The sequence below is a fragment of the Eptesicus fuscus genome, chromosome 8 (genome assembly GCF_027574615.1).
Source record: "Eptesicus fuscus isolate TK198812 chromosome 8, DD_ASM_mEF_20220401, whole genome shotgun sequence".
Classification (NCBI taxonomy): Eukaryota; Metazoa; Chordata; class Mammalia; order Chiroptera; family Vespertilionidae; genus Eptesicus; species Eptesicus fuscus.
In genome coordinates, this window is record NC_072480.1 from 64,417,646 (window position 1) to 64,434,817 (window position 17,172).

Consider the following 17,172-nt stretch of genomic DNA (forward strand, 5'->3'; position numbering starts at 1 on the left):
GGTCCTGTCCCAGGTTCGGAGGAGGCCTTTACCAAGGTGACTGGGCACAGAGGGAGAGCTTGAACCCAGTGTAAAAAGAGGGTGGGTACAACTGACCTAGGGCTTTGGTTCGGCCGACTGGGGAGCTAAAGCTGAGCTGTCTGAGACCATAAACTGCACGGTTCACTCAAACAGTGTTCAACCCTCACTCGTCTAAGGTTCTCAAAGAACATCCATTCTAGGAGGGACTCAATAGACTAGTCTGCCTGCTTTACTCTATGGAGGGATGATTGACATACTCTGGAATGCAAGCTTTCTGAGTGTGGTTCAGTGATTTTTAAAGCTGTGCAACCATCAGCACAATCCAATTCTATAATATATCCCCATCACCCCCAAAAGACCCCTGTGTTCATTGGCAGTCACCTCTCATTCCACCCAGATCCAGTGGACCTGTAACCTGCTCCTTCAGATTTGCCTTTTCTGGGTGTTTCATAGAAATTGAATCATACAATGTGTGCCTTTGACATCAGGCTGCTTTCACTGAGCGTCATGTTTTTGAGGTTCATATTGTAACATGCATGTTTGTTTCCTTCTATTGCTAAACAGTGTTCCTTGCTTGGTTTCTTATCTCGAGAGGAAAAAGATATTTTCAATCATGTAGAAACCACTCCTTCCTTCAAGGACTTAGCTGAAAGGGAAGTTGGCCCAGGAGAGGCTTCGTGCCTGGGAAGTGGAGAGAACATCCCGCCATGACGATAGTGAGACGGAAAGCATACACTGGGCGGGGAAGGCGCAATAAGATCACAGTGGGATAGCGCGATGAACAGAAACCAGTTGAGGAAAAAACCTCTCCTCTGTTTCAAATATCAGGTGCATAAATTGGTAGTGCCAGACTAGATAGCATCTTGGGGCCGGGGCGGGGCGTGAGGCTGTAATAGAAGAACTGAAGAACCCTGAATTTGGAGAGACAGCCTTAGGGCTACACATCAACAAACCCACTCCTGGACCAAGTATGAGAGTCCCCAGTGCAGATTAGGCCTCAGGAGCTTTTTCAGTCCTCCAGATAATTCCAAAGTACAGCCAAGATCAAAGTCAAAGGTGACTGACCGCACACTGAGGTCACTGGGCACCCAAAGTAATGACCTGACTGCACAAGGATGGACGGTTCCGTGTCTTCCTTTCCAGAAGTGGAATCCTGGTCCTCCGCCAACAGCCCCATGCAGACCTCCTCTCCGCTCCTGAGGACAATAGCTACCAGGAGGGTGCAGCTACTGTCCTCACAGCCTCCACCAGTGCCCTGACGCTGACCCCACAGAGGAGGCCTAATGGCGACACAGAGACGGCCAGCTTGTCACAGGACTGAGAAGGCCAAGTTCTCCTATCTTATTAAAGAGAAAGGAGTTCACAGGTAAAGTTAGAGTTGGCAACATGAATGTACAACATGAGTACATTTATAAAGGAAACATGCCCTGGGATTAAGCACAAGACCAGTTTGATGTGTCTACATCTACGCATTTTTCTATGCATTTACTTCTGTAGGTAAATCCACAGATATATAGTTTTATGTTTTGTTTGTAAACGAATGATATGATGCCCAAAGAATTATGTGAAACTTGCTTCTCAATATGCCACTAAGGTCATGCCATGCAGGGCTCACAGCTCTGCTTCCTTCCTAAAACAGCTGCACCAGGGGAGGTGATGTTTCTCATTTAACCATCCCGCACAGATGAAAACTACAGTGTTCTCAACAGCGTTTCCTTCTGAAAATGTCATTTCTGCAAGCCTCCTTGTACATATATCTTTGCGCACATGTCCAGTTTTTTAAGTACATATATTTTTATTGATTTCAGAGAGAAAGGGAGAGAGAGAGATAGAAACCTCAATGATGAGAGAGAATCATTGATCGGCTGCCTCCTGCACACCCCACACCCCAGGCATGTGCCCTGACCTGAATCAAACCATAACCTTCTGGTTCATAGGTTGATGCTCAACCACTGAGCCATGCTGGCTAGGCCATTTTTTTTTTTTTTTAATAAGGTAGCTTCTTAGAAATGGATGTCACATTCTGGGCTCTCCATTCAGCTTTGCTCATGGGTCTGCCTGTTTCCATGCCTGTGGTGTTGCAGGGGCTATAACACATGGTTTCAGTCTTGGTTATACTATGGATTCTGTTGCTCCTGTGAGTAGGCTTCCTTCCTCCTTGCATTTCTAACTGGTTATAGTTAGTGATTAGGAAAACCATTGATTTTTATCAATTTGTATAAAATACACATAACAGAATTTACCATTTTAACCATTCTTAAGTGAACAATTCTGTGGCATTAAGTACATTCACATGGCGTGCGACCATCACCACCATCCAGCTCCAGAACTTTTTTCATCTTCCCAAACAGAAACCGTGTCCCCATTTAGCAACAACTCCCCTTCCCCGCCTCCTCTCAGCCCCGGGCAACCAGCATTCTACTATGTGTCTTTATGAGTTTGACTACTGGAGGAACCTCATGCAATATTTGTGCTTTTGTGGCTGGCTTCTTTCACTTAGCATAATGTCTTCCAAGTCCATCCATGTTATAGCATGTATCAGTACTTCATTCTTTCTGTGGCTGAATAATATACCAGTGTACATAGACAATGAACCTGAGCTGCTGGGCTGGGCAGGACTGAGGCAAAGCTGATGTGTCTGTGGAATGAAAAGGAGGGAGAAAAGGAAGAAGAGGAAAACTGAGAGACCAGGCAGTGCTTGGGAGAAAGGAGAAAAAGAAAAGGAAGCAAACCTTGGCATTGGAGCATCCAAGGCCAGCCACTGGGAGAGGCAGTCTTGAAGGATGTTTGCTGTAATTACAGACTACTGATTGCTTTTGTGCAACCGGAGCCCACTGGCGAGCAGGGAAAGGGGCCACATTCTGTCTGCAGCTGGAGGACACCATGCAGGTGCAGGGTAGGAGCTGAGGGCACCTGGCTCCAAGCCACCTCAAGGTTAAGGAGGTGGCAGAACCTTGCACCTGAGCCGAATGGGAATTGCAAGATGACAGGACAAAGTACAGCTTGGGAGACAAAAGGTCTAGGCTGGTGTTTCTTTTTTTCTTTTTCTTTTTTAATATATTTTATTGACTTTTTACAGAGAGAAAGAGAGAGGGATAGAGAGTTAGAAACATGGATGAGAGAGAAACATCCATCAGTTGCCTCCTGCACGCCCCCTACTGGGGATGTGCCTGCAACCAAGGTACATGCCCTGGACCAGGAATTGAACCTGGGACCCTTCAGTCCCCAGGCCGAGGCTCTATCCACTGAGCCAAACTGGCTAGGGCTAGGCTGGTGTTTCTTAATCGAGTGTGTGTAGATCCTTCAAATAACCTGTGAATAGAACTCGGGAGGTTCATGAACTCAAATGGGAACTTTTTACATCATTTTGTTTTCACTGGGGCAGAGCAGATGAGTTAGGAAATGTCCCCTTGGGTATGCCCCACCAGGGAAATGTCCATTCTAATCGTCCTGGGATCCTTTTTTCTTGGAAAAACTTACAGCTCTATTTTCACGAACTTCTAACTGAAATTGAGCATTTCCTTCTATTAGGAACATAGGCAACAACCACTTCGGTTTAGCCATAGACAGAGAAAAACAACGGACATTTTTATATCACACTTTAGTTGTTGCTAATAATAAAATATTGTTAAAACTCATTAATACTTTAATCCTGTGGCCATGGGCCTGTGGGTATTAGGAAGAGAGTGGCAGTGCAGGACCCTAGCACCAGACTGAAGCAGGCGGCGGCGTGCCCCTGGCCTTTGATGATGTCATTCAGTCCAGCACATCCTCTGTAGGCCACAGGTGGCCCCTAGGGCAGTGGTCAGCAAACCGCGGCTCGCGAGCCACATGCGGCTCTTTGGCCCCTTGAGTGTGGCTCTTCCACAAAAGACCACGGCCTGGGCGAGTCTATTTTGAATAAGTGGCGTTAGAAGAAGTTTAAGTTTAAAAAATTTGGCTCTCAAAAGAAATTTCAATCGTTGTACTGTTGATATTTGGCTCTGTTGACTAATGAGTTTGCCAACCACTGCCCTAGGGCAGAGACAGGCAAGGCGGAGCCCTGCCCTGGGGCCTCGGGGGCTGGGAAGCACACAAACAACTGCAATGTGGGTGTATTCGTGGTGTATTTATGCCACGAGAGTGAGAGCACAAAATACCGGTTGGTGTGGTCAGACTGGGTTTCTCATGGGAGCTGACATTTGAACTGTCTTTTCCAGGATATATTAAGAAGTGTGCACAAGGACATCAAACTTTCCTTTCACCAGAAAAATCCCTCATCAAGCGTATGTGTACCTCAGCTTAGAGTTCAGAGGGGCAAAAAGGAATTTCCCCTGGCTGTGGGGCTGAAACAGGAAACCACCCAGAAGCCCTCGGCTGGAGGAGGCCGGGAGTTCCCAGTTCCCCAGGACCAAGTGGATATTTTCACAGGAAGCACCTCTGGGGGCAGCGCATCTATCCTCCCTCCTCCGCATCGAAATGGAGGCTCCACGAGCTCACAGGTGTTGTCTGTTCCGTTCGATGATGAATCCCAAGCACCTGAGCCGGCTCAGATCTGGCCCCTGCATGTGTTGGTTGAATAGGTGAGTGGATCCAGCCACATCCTTCCACAGCCGAGGGGCCAGCAAGACAGGCAGTCCTGACTCTGCCTCCCTGCCTGGCGTGTGTGTCTCCCACTCGTCATGGTGCCGTGCTCTCTATGTGACCCGGGAAAAGCCCCACCGAAACCCCAGTGGGTATGGAACTGCTTCTCAGCACCGAGCAGGTGAAGGGCCCACACCTGGCTGCTCAGGTGTGAGCTACCCCTGCTCTCCTCCAGGGTTGCAGTTTTGCTGCCGCAGGAGCTGGAGGGTCGTAGCAGGTGTCTCAGCTGCCTGGATTAGGGGTCCTTTTCCTCTGAGTGTGGTCCAAGCTGGAGGCATGAGTCCCAGGTTAGTGTGGACAGAGGGCTGGGAGCATCCCCCCTGGAAACCCCCAGCTTTGGGCTCACAGTGGGTGGGAAGGTTGCCTCCTCACGGGGCCTGACCTAAGCTGGTGGCTCATGGGTAACAGAAAGCACAGAGCATTTCTACATCATCTCTGTTCCCTCCAAGCAGTGGTATTAGTCAACAGAGCCAAATATCAACAGGACAACGATTGAAATTTCTTTTGAGAGCCGAAAACCGACTTCTGCGCATGGGCCACGAAGTTTCAATCGCACTGTTTGTGCGTGCCCACACGTGGTATTTTGTGGAAGAGCCACACTCAAGGGGCCAAAGAGCCACATGTGGCTCGTGAGCTGCGGTTTGCCAACCACTGCCTCCAAGGATGCTCTGGGCTGCATTGTGTCTCCCCCTCACCCCCACGCTCCGAGCCTGCCACATTCATCTGTGGAAGCTCTAATCCCCAGAACCTCAGAATGCGACTGTATTTGGAGATGGGGGGGGGAGGGGGCGGTCTTTAAAGCGGTTATTAAATTGAGGTCCTTGGGGTGGGTCCTACTCCAATTGGATTGGTGTCCTGATAAGGAGGGGTTAGGACACAGACACTCACAGAGGGAAGGCCATCTGCCAGCCAGGAGAGAGGCCTCAGGGGAAACCAGCCCTGCTGATGCCTTGCTTTTTAGACTTCCAGTCTCCAGAACTGCGAGGAAATACATTTCTTAAGCCCCCCAATCGGGGGTGCTTTGTTGTGATAGCCCCAGAGGAGCATCTCACGCCATAGATTTTTCAATGGGCTTTCAGAGGCAGCACCCTCACTTTCTGTCCCCACAAAGCAGACATCAACAGAAATGCCCTGGGGAGGCTCAGAGGCCTCCTGGCCGCAGGAGGGGTTATTTGGTTACTTGGTGACCTCATTGTGTGCTCAAGTAAGAAGAGCAAGGCCGCAGAGCTAGAATTTCCCAGAAGCACAAGCTGCTCCTTGCTGATGTCAGAGGACGCACCCACGGCAGTCAGCTGAGGTTTGCTCACGGAGGAATCACACATGAGCAGGAGAGCCACAGGTGAGTCAGGCCAAAGGGCTAATGTCTACAAGGAGGTTAGTGGGTTTCGATGTTAAAAAAAAAAAGTTATCTCATGCCATGCCTTTGTCTTTTTCCAAGTTTGCTAGAAATGTGCTGACTTTTATTATTCTCGGCACAAAGAGAGTAATAAAAATAAGTCCTGCTGTGAAGTTTCATGCCGCATTCAGCAGCCAGTGTTTACATTTCAAACGCCTTCCCCTGGTTCCCAGGAGAGGCGGCAGAGGACTCTGGGAACACCGCCCATCCCACATCTCACCCCGTCTCTCCAGCTCCCCGTGCAGAGAATGGTCTCCAGCGGGGCGCCACTTTAAGCGACTGAACCCCCGCTTCCTCCTCAGAGGGCCCAGGAGATTTTGTCTGTTTCCAAAAGAAGCTTGAATGATGCCCAGATCTCCTGCCCGAGACCCTTGCTGTGTTGCCTCACGTCCCACCATCCACGCGGCCCCAGGTTAGTGAACCCCTCTCCAGGCGGCTTGCAGGACCCGAGGTGCAGGCCGTGTTGTTATCTGGCCCAATTGCCACACTTTCTGGCTTCGGTTTCTCCTGGTAAAGTGAGAATAAGACTGACGTCCCCTCAGAGCGCCTTGGTGAGGATGAAGGGGGTAATATACACATGAACTTGTCTGGGGTCGAGTAAATCCTGTGTCTGGCCCCTTTCTTCCCTGGCCCTCCCTTGATGGCAGGACTTAGCTCTCCTCATCACCCAACATAACGCTGGACACACACTGAAGTCAAAATGAATCCCTGGCCTCCGTCTCACTCCACATGTCACTCACCTGTATCCAGCTCAGCTGGGACTGCCTTGGAAGAATGCAAACTTTAAACTATTTTTCTTATCAAAGTAATTCATGCTGCCCTGCAGGTGTGGCTCAGCGGTTGAGTGTCAACCTATGAACCAGGAGGTCATGGTTTGATACCAATTGGGGCACATGCCCAGGTTGTGGGCTTGATCCCCAGTAGAGGGCATGCAGGCGGCAGCTGATCATGATTCTCTCTCATCATTGATGTTTCTCTCTCTCTCATTCTCCCTTCCTCTCTGAAATCAATAAAGATATATATACTAGTAGCCCTGTGCATGAATCCGTGCGCCAGTAGCTCGCTGCTGCCCTCCAGTAGCTCTCCATCTGCTGCCCCACCCTCCTGTAGTTCGCCCTGCCCCCCACCCCATAGCTTGCTGCCCTGCCCCCTCCTGTAGCTCTCTGCCACCTGCTTGTAGCTCAATGCCCCACCCTCCTGCTGATCTGTGATCCAGTCATTACGCAGTCGGTTGTTACACTTCATGGCATAACAACCATTTGCATATTACATCTTTATTATATAGGATATATTTTAAAGTAATTCATGCTCCTTGTATTCAGTTTGGACTACTAGTATGTATGAAACTATAAAGAAGAAAATAAATATTATGACAAACTCTAACATCTAGAGAGAATCATTGGTTAATATTTGAAGCAATATTTCCTTCCAGTCTTTTTTCTATGCACATGTGTCCCCAGTCTGTTTTACTCAACTGCCTGAGCTTTCTGTGGTGTTTGCTCTAGGCAGTGGTTCTCAACCTTTCTAATGCCGCGACCATTTAATACAGTTCCTCATGTTGTGGTGACCCCCAACCATAAAATTATTTTTGTTGCTACTTCATAACTGTAATTTTGCTACTGTTAATGAATCATAATGTAAAGATCTGTGTTCTCCGATGGTCTTAGGCTCTACAGCAGCGGTTCTCAACCTGTGGGTTGCTAGCAGGGTTGCCTAAGACCATCGGAAAACACAGATATTTACATTACGATTCATAACAGTGGCAAAATTACAGTTATGAAGTAGCAACGAAAATAATTTTATGGTTGGGGGTCACCACAACATGAGGAACTATATTAAAGGGTCGCGGCATTAGAAAGGTTGAGAACCACTGCTCTAGAGCAGTGGTCGGCAAACTCATTAGTCCACAGAGCCAAATAGCAACAGTACAACGATTGAAATTTCTTTTGAGAGCCAAATTTTTAAAACTTAAACTTCTTCTAACGCCACTTCTTCAAAATAGACTCGCCCAGGCCGTGGTATTTTGTGGAAGAGCCACACTCAAGGGGCCAAAGAGCCGCATGTGGCTCGCGAGCCGCAGTTTGCCGACCACGGCTCTAGAGCATCTCAGAGTAACTGCTCAGCTTCTAGGGTCTCAAAGAAAGGACCTACAGCAGAGCTGCATTTGATAGCTCTTCCTCTCTCAGCAAGTGAGGTGTTTGTATTGTACACAACCTCTGTGTATGAGCTCACATGTCTGCCTTGCGGAGAGTAAAACCTGCTCCCATACCAAAAACACACCTGAGAAGGCTGCCAAGACATCTCCTGCCTCTGGGCTTGTAATGAGTGCCTATTTAAGCTAGGTAAATAATTCAGAGGGAAAAATTTCTCTGGGTTTCTTGGCATTCTGTCCTGTGCTCTGAAATTTAGATGAAGAAATATAGTGATGGTTTTATTCTGGTTAAGGACACACTAGCCATGGACCCCCGAGCTGAATCCTTTCCCCAGATGGAGGCTTCACAAAGGCCATCTAAGGGCCTGCACCCCTGCACCTCTCAACTGTTTCATGGTTGCTCATTCCTTATCTTACCAAAATCAACCAGTGTGCCCAGTTAGGCTAAGTGGGTCTGCGAGGCTGGGCAAATCCATTTGACCCAAAGCCTTTTTAGGCAGTGGCAATGCAGAGATCCTTTTGCTCTGTTATAAGTCATGTATGGAGCCCAGCAGGGTTGTTGCAAGCCTCTCTTGATTTGGGGCAGTGTGTCCACAATTTCACACAGAAGTAACAGCAGAACCACAGTTTTGGTGAGTGATTCTCATATCATTGCAGTTTGGCTTCCCATGATGGGTGCTTTTGAGCCCTGAAATCTTCCCTTGGTATCTGTGCCCCTCCACCTGTGTGTGGAGGAGCCCAACAACCCTTCAGATGCACTTAGAGGTGTGCAGGTGTATGTTTATATATGTGTGCAATGAGTGTGATTTTGTGTGCATGAGTGTGTGTATGTGTGTGTGTGTGTGTGTGTGTGTGTGTGTGTGTGTGTGTATAAAGGGATGGAAAGGGAGAAACACTCCAAGTTCAACCTTACACAATTTCTCCTTTGCTAGGTCTAATTTTTAAATATATATATATATATTTACTGATTCCAGAGAGGAAGGGAGAAGGAGAGAGAGAGAGAAAAACATCAATGATGAGAGATAATCATTGATTGGCTGCCTCCTGCACTCCCACACTGGGAATGGAGCCCACAACCCAGGCATGTGCCCTGACTGGGAATTGAACTGTGACCTCCTGGTTCATAGGTCAGGGCTCAACCACTGAGCCACACCGGCTGGGCAACTAGGTCTAACTTTTTAAACTGTTTTGATCATGAAAATATCTGCTCCTCCTTACAATTTTTCTTCACCCTGAAATATACTAAACCGGCTCTCTGACATCTCCCGAGGGGGTCCCAGATTGCAAGAGGGTGGCCAGGGAGGGACATGGGAGGTTGGCCAGCTGGGGAGGGAACGCGGGAGGGCTCCGGGGCGTGTCCGGCCCATCTCGCTCAGTCCCGCTCGGCTGGACCCCAGCAGTAAGCTAACCTACTGGTCGGAGTGTCTGCCCCCTGGTGGTCAGTGCATGTCATATTGAGCGGTTGAGCAGCCTTAGCATATCATTAGCATATTACGCTTTGATTGGTTGAACAGCCAACCCGACAACTGGATACTTAGCATATTAGGCTTTTATTATATAGGATTTCTGTATTTTATTTATATGTGTATTTATCTATGTGTGTATGTACACACACACACACACACACACACAACCTCACTTGTAACTTGAGGGAAAGCTCTGAGTGGCCTTAAATAGTTTGAGCTGACGCTTATGCCCCCTAGTGGTTGAAAGGCAGCAAGACAGGGTGACTGGTCCGTGGTACTGAAAATGTTTTCTCTGGGTGAATGGGAGTTATTTCTATGTTTTAATTATTATTACCATTATTGTTGTTATCACCACTTTCTATCAGCTATTATTATTCACGAGGACACTATTAGCCATATAGCCTCAAACTGTGCTACGAAAGCACTTCACACACCTTATTTCAGGAAAGACTTGTAACAACCCTCTGGTGTAACTATTGTTAGCACTGGTGTTGATGGAACAGGAAGCTACAGCTCAGAGAAGTTGCATAATTTTCTCAGAATCACACACTTGTAGAAAATGGGTCTAGGACTTGACCCCAGACTTGATCCCTGCTCTTTACCACTGCCAGTTAGAGCAGCATTTCTCACATGTGAGCTGCATGTGGACCTCTTTCAAAGAAAATACTTTCTTATGAACCAAACTAGTGGCCCGGTGCACAAAATTCATGCGGGGGTGGGGTGGTGTCCCTTAGCCTGACCTGCACCCTCTCCAATTTGGCCTAAACTGGCAGTCAGACATCCCTCTCACAATCCAGGACCGCTGGCTTCTAACCACTCACCTGCCTGCCTGCTTGATCACCCCTAACCACTCTGCCTGCTGGCCTGCTTGCCCCCAACTGCCTCCCCCACCGGCCTTCTCACCCCCAACTATCCCCCCTCAAGCTGGCCTAATCACCCCCAACTTCCCCCCCCCCCTTGCCTGCCTGCTCACCCCCAACTGACCCCCTGCTGGCCTGATGGCCCCCAACTTCTCCCCCCGCTGCCAGCCTGATCGCCCCCAACTGCCCTCCCCTCCTGGCCTGATCGCCCCTAACCACCTCTGCCTCAGCCCCGCCACCATGGCTTTGTCCAGAAGGACATCCGGAAGGTCTCCCAGAAGGTCTCCCGGTCTAATTAGCATATTGCCCTTTTATTAATATAGATAACATTGACACTCCTTTGAGAAACTGCATTAAAAGTAAAACCCTGTAACTGCAGGTGATCCCCGAGCATCATCATAGCCATCCATATGGCAAAAGATTCACCTGCAAGGGGCTTCCCTAAAGGGCATCCACTGAAATGAAAGTATAACTAAATGTAATTCCCAAGGGACATGGGGAAGGCACTAACTTCCTCCATCAATTCTGCAGAGCCCAGTAGGAGAAATACTAGTGTAGAATATGGGGAAAGAATAAAGTGGTTGGTGTCCCATTGTCCATTTAATAGTGCATATAAGAGAGTTCCTCACTGGCTGGCCCTTTAATTGTCTATATTTTTATATTCCATAAGTGTTTTCTTGGACTGCATTTGAAAGTCCTGAGTCGCAGAGCTTCAGAGCTGCCTTAGGCAGTGTTCTCCCCGCGCCCCTCCCCACCCTCCCCTCCAGGCAGAGAGAAGACAAAGGCTGCAGTAAATCTGATTGATTAGGAAGTGATTCCAGGGGGCAGGATGAAGAACAGGAGAAGCAAGGAAAACCATAGGAGACTGGCTCTTGAGTTGCCTACCAGGACCTTCTGCAGAGTGTATAGAGTGACCTCAGGGTTGTCAGCCTTCCTGAGGGAGGAGTGGGACATCGTCCTCCCTTGCTCGGCTCATTATCCCACTCCCCACGGGTGCAGGGTCCCAGGCACGCCCCACGAGGTTGTCTGTGGAGCACTGAGCTCCCGACAAGCCCCACGTGGTCTGCTCCTTTCCTGTAGCCACTGTGACAAATCACCACAAACTGGGCGCCTTCAAACAGCAGGTATTTATTCTCCCACACTTCTGGAAGCCAGAAGCCCAACATCGGTTTCACTGGGCCGAGATCACGGTGTCCTAGAGCCTTGCTCCCACTGTTACCAGATGGGGTCTGGGCCTCGAGTGGGTCTGCCTCAGGCCGGCCGGTGGTGTCTGGGTGTTTGACTTCGTGCAGGAAGGATTTCACAATATGGGTCCAGATGATTTTGAGAGTACGTCTATTAAAGCTGGGGACAGGGAAACAAAAGGATGGCTTAAGGTAGAAGAAGCACCAGGAGAGAGCCTAGGCAGGGCTGCTTTAGCTCACTGGGAAGTCAGAGGAAAAGGGGGCCTTGGAGACAGGTCCAGGGGGTTAGCCCAGGATGAGCTGCCACTGCCCATTGCTCCCCCGATTGCAAGTCTCATGGGGACCCTTAAAGTTTAGGAGAAAGAGAGCAGAGATGCAAGATGTGGGCATGCTCTAGCGAGTACACCCCACAGGTCCCTTGTCTTAAGACTTCTTATCTTTCTTTGGCCTGCGGGCGTCCTAGGGGAGGGCTCAGGGGAGGGTCTTAACAGAATATGCATTATCTTTCCAGGTGTGTCCTTCAATATGCTGATTCATTAAAAAGTGTGTAGAGAGGGGTCAGGGTTATTTTCTGGTTAGTTTTATTTTTAAAGAACGTCATCAAAGAGGGACCGAGGCCAGTCTGCCCCAGGAAGGTCTGGAATGTGTCATTGCTCCTAAGTGTCCTTGGTTAGGGAAGACAAAACCTGTGACTCCTTACCTGGCTATAAATTGCTCAAGTTGTGTGGCCTTGTTTAATTATTTTGTCTCAGTTTTCCTTGTTCCACTTGCCAAGGAATGTCCCTAGCTTCTCACTATCCTGTCTCACCTCTCAGGCTCTGGGGGGAATCCCTCCGGGTCCCTTCCAGCTTCTGGTGGCTTCCACGTTCCTGGGCTTGTGGCCCATCACCACATTGCCCTCTCCTCTGTATGCGTCACATCGGCTTCTTTCTTCATCATTGTGATGGCATTTGGGGCCCACCTGAAGAATCAGGGAAATCTGGTCTCAAGATCCTTAGTCACGTCTGCAAAGAATAAGATGGCATCTGCCCGTTCCAGGGATGACGATGTATATATGTCATTGGGGAGCCATTTTTCAGCCTACCACAGGTAGGAAGCAAGAGATAAGCCTTGCTCCACAGCAGATGGAGGCGCCTTGGAGCTGGTGATCCTTCCTGGGGCTGGAAGCACCAGGGCAAGAGATGCCGAAGAGGATGACACTGCACACCTTTTCCTGACAGGCCAGAAATGTTCTGGGCCAAAGGATACATGTGTTTGCAATTTTGAAAAGTATTGCCAAATTGATCTTAAAAAAGAAGGGATACCAAAATGTATTAGAATGTCTATTTCCCCACATTGTTTTTACACAGTGTATTATCAAATATTTTTATCTGTGCCAATCTCAAAGATGAAAATGGCATCTCAGTATAATTTTAATTTGTATTTTTCTTATTAAAGTGAAATTGAACATCTTTTTTATCTGTGTACAGCCTGTTCTTTCTTTGACCATTTTTCTTGTTGTTTTTTTCTTGTTCATTTTTAAAACTCTTTACATATTAGGAAAATTAAGCCTTTGTATGGGGTATGTCTGTGCTAAAATAGAAACTTTATGTCATTGAAGCAACATTTTTCTTTAATTTTGTGAATTGTAATAGTATAACTGATTACACAAGGCAATTTTCTTATTTACTTCTGAGAATCATCTATCTTATCTAATAAAAGAGTAATATGCAAATTGACCAAAACTCCAACACACAAGATGGCCACCCCCATGTGGTCAAAGATGGCCACCCCCATGTGGACACAAGATGGTCACCACAAGATGGCCAGCAGGGGAGGGCAGTTGTGGGCGATCAGGCCAGCAGGGAAGGGCAGTTGGGAAGGACCAGGCCTGCAAGGGAGGGCAGTTGGGGGGGGACCAGGCCTGCAAGGGAGGGCAGTTGGGGGCAACTAGGCCTGCAGGGAGGGCAGTTGGGGGCTACCAGGCCAGCAGGGGAGGGCATTTAGGGGCGACCAGGCTGGCAAGGGAAGGCAGTTAGGGGTTATCGGGTCAGCAGGGGAGGGCAGTTGGGGGCAACCAGGCCTGTAGGGGAGGACAGTTAGGGGTGACCAGGATGGCAGGGGAGGGCAGTTAGGGACAATTGGGCCAGCAGGGGAGCAGTTAGGCATCGATCAGGCTGGCAGGGGAATGGTTAGGGCAGTGATGGCGAACCTATGACACGTGTGTCAGCACTGACACACGTAGCCATTTCTGATGACATGCGGCCGCTGAGGCAACTGCCGAGGATGAAACATTTGCTGCTCCTGAGGATGAAACATTTGCGAAATAATGCTTTTTCCTCAAAGTGACACATTACCCGAGTTATGCTCAGTTTTTTGGCGAAGTTTGACACACCAAGCTCAAAAGGTTGCCCATCACTGGATTAGGGGGTGATCAGGCTGGCAGGCAGAAGCGGTTAGGGGCAACCAGACAGGCAGGCAGGCGAGCGGTTGGGAGCTTGGCGTGTGACAGTTGTGTGACCGCAGAGGAAGGAATCCAAGTTTCTCAGCAGAACACCAAGGACTTCTTTCGTGTTCTGAACCTTAATAAGAAATGTGATACCTCACAGCACAAGGTGCTGGCAGTGTAAGTGTGTCCTCAGTCTCTGCCTTATTTTGCTGCCACATTCAGCCTCAGTGTCACTGATGCATCCAGAAGGTTCCGCAGCTTCCTCAAAAGCCTTGGGGTGCACTGTCTTTGACATGAAAATAGCTGCGGACTTCAGCATCCTGGAGAGTCAGAAGGAATTTGTGCATCGGTACTGCCAGCACCGTAAGGAAGAGCCCCGGCTTCCCATGCTGACCTCCGCCTGCCCCAGCTGGGACCAATATGCAGAGCATGTGCTGGGTCACCCCATCACCCCCACCTCTGCACGGCCACATCTCCCCAGCAGATCATGGGCTCTCTGGTGAAGGATTACTTCACCAGATGGCAGAACCTGTCCCCAGACAAGATTTTCCACGTCATTGTGGCCCCGTGTTATGACAAAAAACTGGAGGCCCGTTGAGATGATGTTCCCACAGCTTTGCATAGTTCCCAGGGTGCTGACTGCGTGTTAACCTCAGGTGAAACTGTCCAGATAATGGAGCAAAGTGACCTCGCCTTGAATGACGCCGCCGTGGACACTCTGTTTGGAGACATGAAGGAGCAGGTGAGGCTCCACGAGGGTGCCAGCTCTGACGGGTACCTGGCACACATCTTCAGGCACACGGCCAAGGAGCTGTTCAGTGAGGACGTGGGGGTGCTCACCTACCGCACCCTGAGGAACAAAGACTTCCAGGAGGTCACCCTTGAAAGGGACAGAGAGGTTCTGCTACGCTTTGAGGCTGCTTACGGCTTTCGGAACATCCAGAAGTGGTCCTGAAGCTGTAGAGGGGCAAGTTCCCCTGCCACTTCGTGGAGGTCCTGGCCTGCGCTGGGGATGCCTAAGCGGCAGGGGCCAGGCCCAGGTGGATGACAGGGCACTGTTGCGGCAGATGGAAGGCATCTATGCTGCCATCCCGGTGTGGCCCCCGGAGACCAGTGCCCATGTGCAGGAGCTGTACTAGGAGTGGCTGGGGTGAGGAGTGGGGCGAGACTCCCCCTGGGCCCAGGTGGCCCTGCACACCACCTAGCAGGGCCCAGGGCAGCCTGCCAGGACATCAAGTGGTAAAGGTCCAGCAGACGCCCGGCCTGCAGGCCGTGTGAAGAGGGGTGTCAGACACATGAAGGAAAGGCTTAGCATCTCTGTCATCGCTTTGGTTTTCAGAATTCCCTGCTCCCCATCTGTAGACTCGCTCCCTCTGAGGGGTGCTGTCATCATCACATGGGTGCAACTGGAATATCGTATCTCGAGAGGATTGCCCCAATGTACGTATCCTTTTATCCAACGATGAAAAAATTCCAAAGAACAAGAATGGAGACAGACTACTGTCCTTTAGGCTTAAACCCCCAGAAGTGTCCTGCGAAGAGCTGAGACTTGGTTCTGCCCACGCGCCTCAGAGAGATTGGATGAGGAAATGGCCCGGTTTGGCCCTGACTTTACCCACTTATGTTACTCTTGAAGGTGTCTTTGCCACAATGTGAATAAACTGCCACCTTTTGGAATAGGGGCTCATAGGAAAGTCTGTATTCCCAACTTTTCTTGAAACAGATCTATGCAGCTGTGGCCACCGTCCTGAGATCAGGTCCTGTCAACCAGGTCCTGATGCTGGGAATCAGGGGGCACTGGAGTGGAGGCCCCCCCCCCCCGCCCCCGTGCCCTTTTACATTCAGGGATTGAGCTGAACTCACTTTGGGGGAGGCCTGGCAAGGGTGACAGGTGTCACAGATGGAAGGATGGAGAATGGAGAGGCGGACACCCTGCTCGGTCCCTCCCTGGGTGGAGTCAGGCAGATGAAGGCCGGCCAGCCCACCCCACAATTGGATGAGATAGCGTCCTCTGTGTCCACCTCTCACCCCGTGGGCCCGGCCACGCCCCTCAGCTCCAGGCAACCCTCTGTGTTCCAAGATAGCGTGCTCTGCCCTCACATGCTGCTTGCCCTAAGTGAGAAGGAAGAGAGCAGTTGGCCCACAGACAACTACACAGAAAGATAGGGCTCACGGCTGGCGAGCGCAGTGGCAGTGGCGGGAGCCTCTCCTGCCTCCGTGGCAGCACTAAGGAGCAGCGAGCTGAGTGGTAAAGAGCAGTGAGCAGGCGGTAAGGAGCGAGGGTCCTGGACTGCAAGAGGGATTTCCAACTGTCGGCTTAGGCCCGTTCCTCTAAGCCGGCAGGCGGACATCCCTGAGGGGTCCTGGACTGCGAGAGGGTGCAGGCCGGGTTGAGGGGACCCCCCCCACCCAGTGCACGAATTTCGTGCACCGGGCCTCTAGTATTAATATATTTGATTAAGATGGTAAGCTTTTATAATTGGTAAGCTTCCCAAACTTAATCTTTAGGTTAGTTAAATATTAAATCTCTTTGTGGAGCCTACTTTTCTTTCTCGAGGTTTTATTTAGTTCACACTGTTTCTATCGCCCTTCATATGTCCTGATGGTTCACATCCTGCCATCATCCTAAGCCCATCAAGTCCCATACCATCAAAAACACGTGCCCGGTTGTTCCCATCCATAAGACCTCTCCCTTTTCTCGGTTCCTGTAGCACCTAAAGTGTGAAATTCGTCCCACAGTGTTTCACACAGCCCAATGTTGTTTCCTGGGTGTTCCACACATGTAAGACTTACCCTCCTAAAAAGCAAGGACATCGTTCATGGTCTTCACACACTTAACACTCTCCCAGGAAGGAAGTCCGAACACAAAAATACTAACTGAAAATCATCTTCAGAGGTTCTTAACCTATGTTCCAAGAATAGGATCCGAGGTGTCTGAATTACAGCTGGAAGGGACGAGGAAGGAGCCCCTCCTAACGACCGCGGAGGGAGAATGCCCTTCCCACACCGTGATTTTGGGCTTCTGGCCTCCAGAACTGTGAG

General features: G+C 49.7%; 1 pseudogene; it reads left to right on the plus strand.

Annotated features, from left to right (window-relative positions):
* The first annotated feature begins 1,304 nt into the window (after nt 1-1,304).
* On the plus strand, nt 1,305-15,335 carry LOC129149973 (nuclear prelamin A recognition factor-like; annotated as a pseudogene).
* The last annotated feature ends 1,837 nt before the right edge of the window (nt 15,336-17,172 follow it).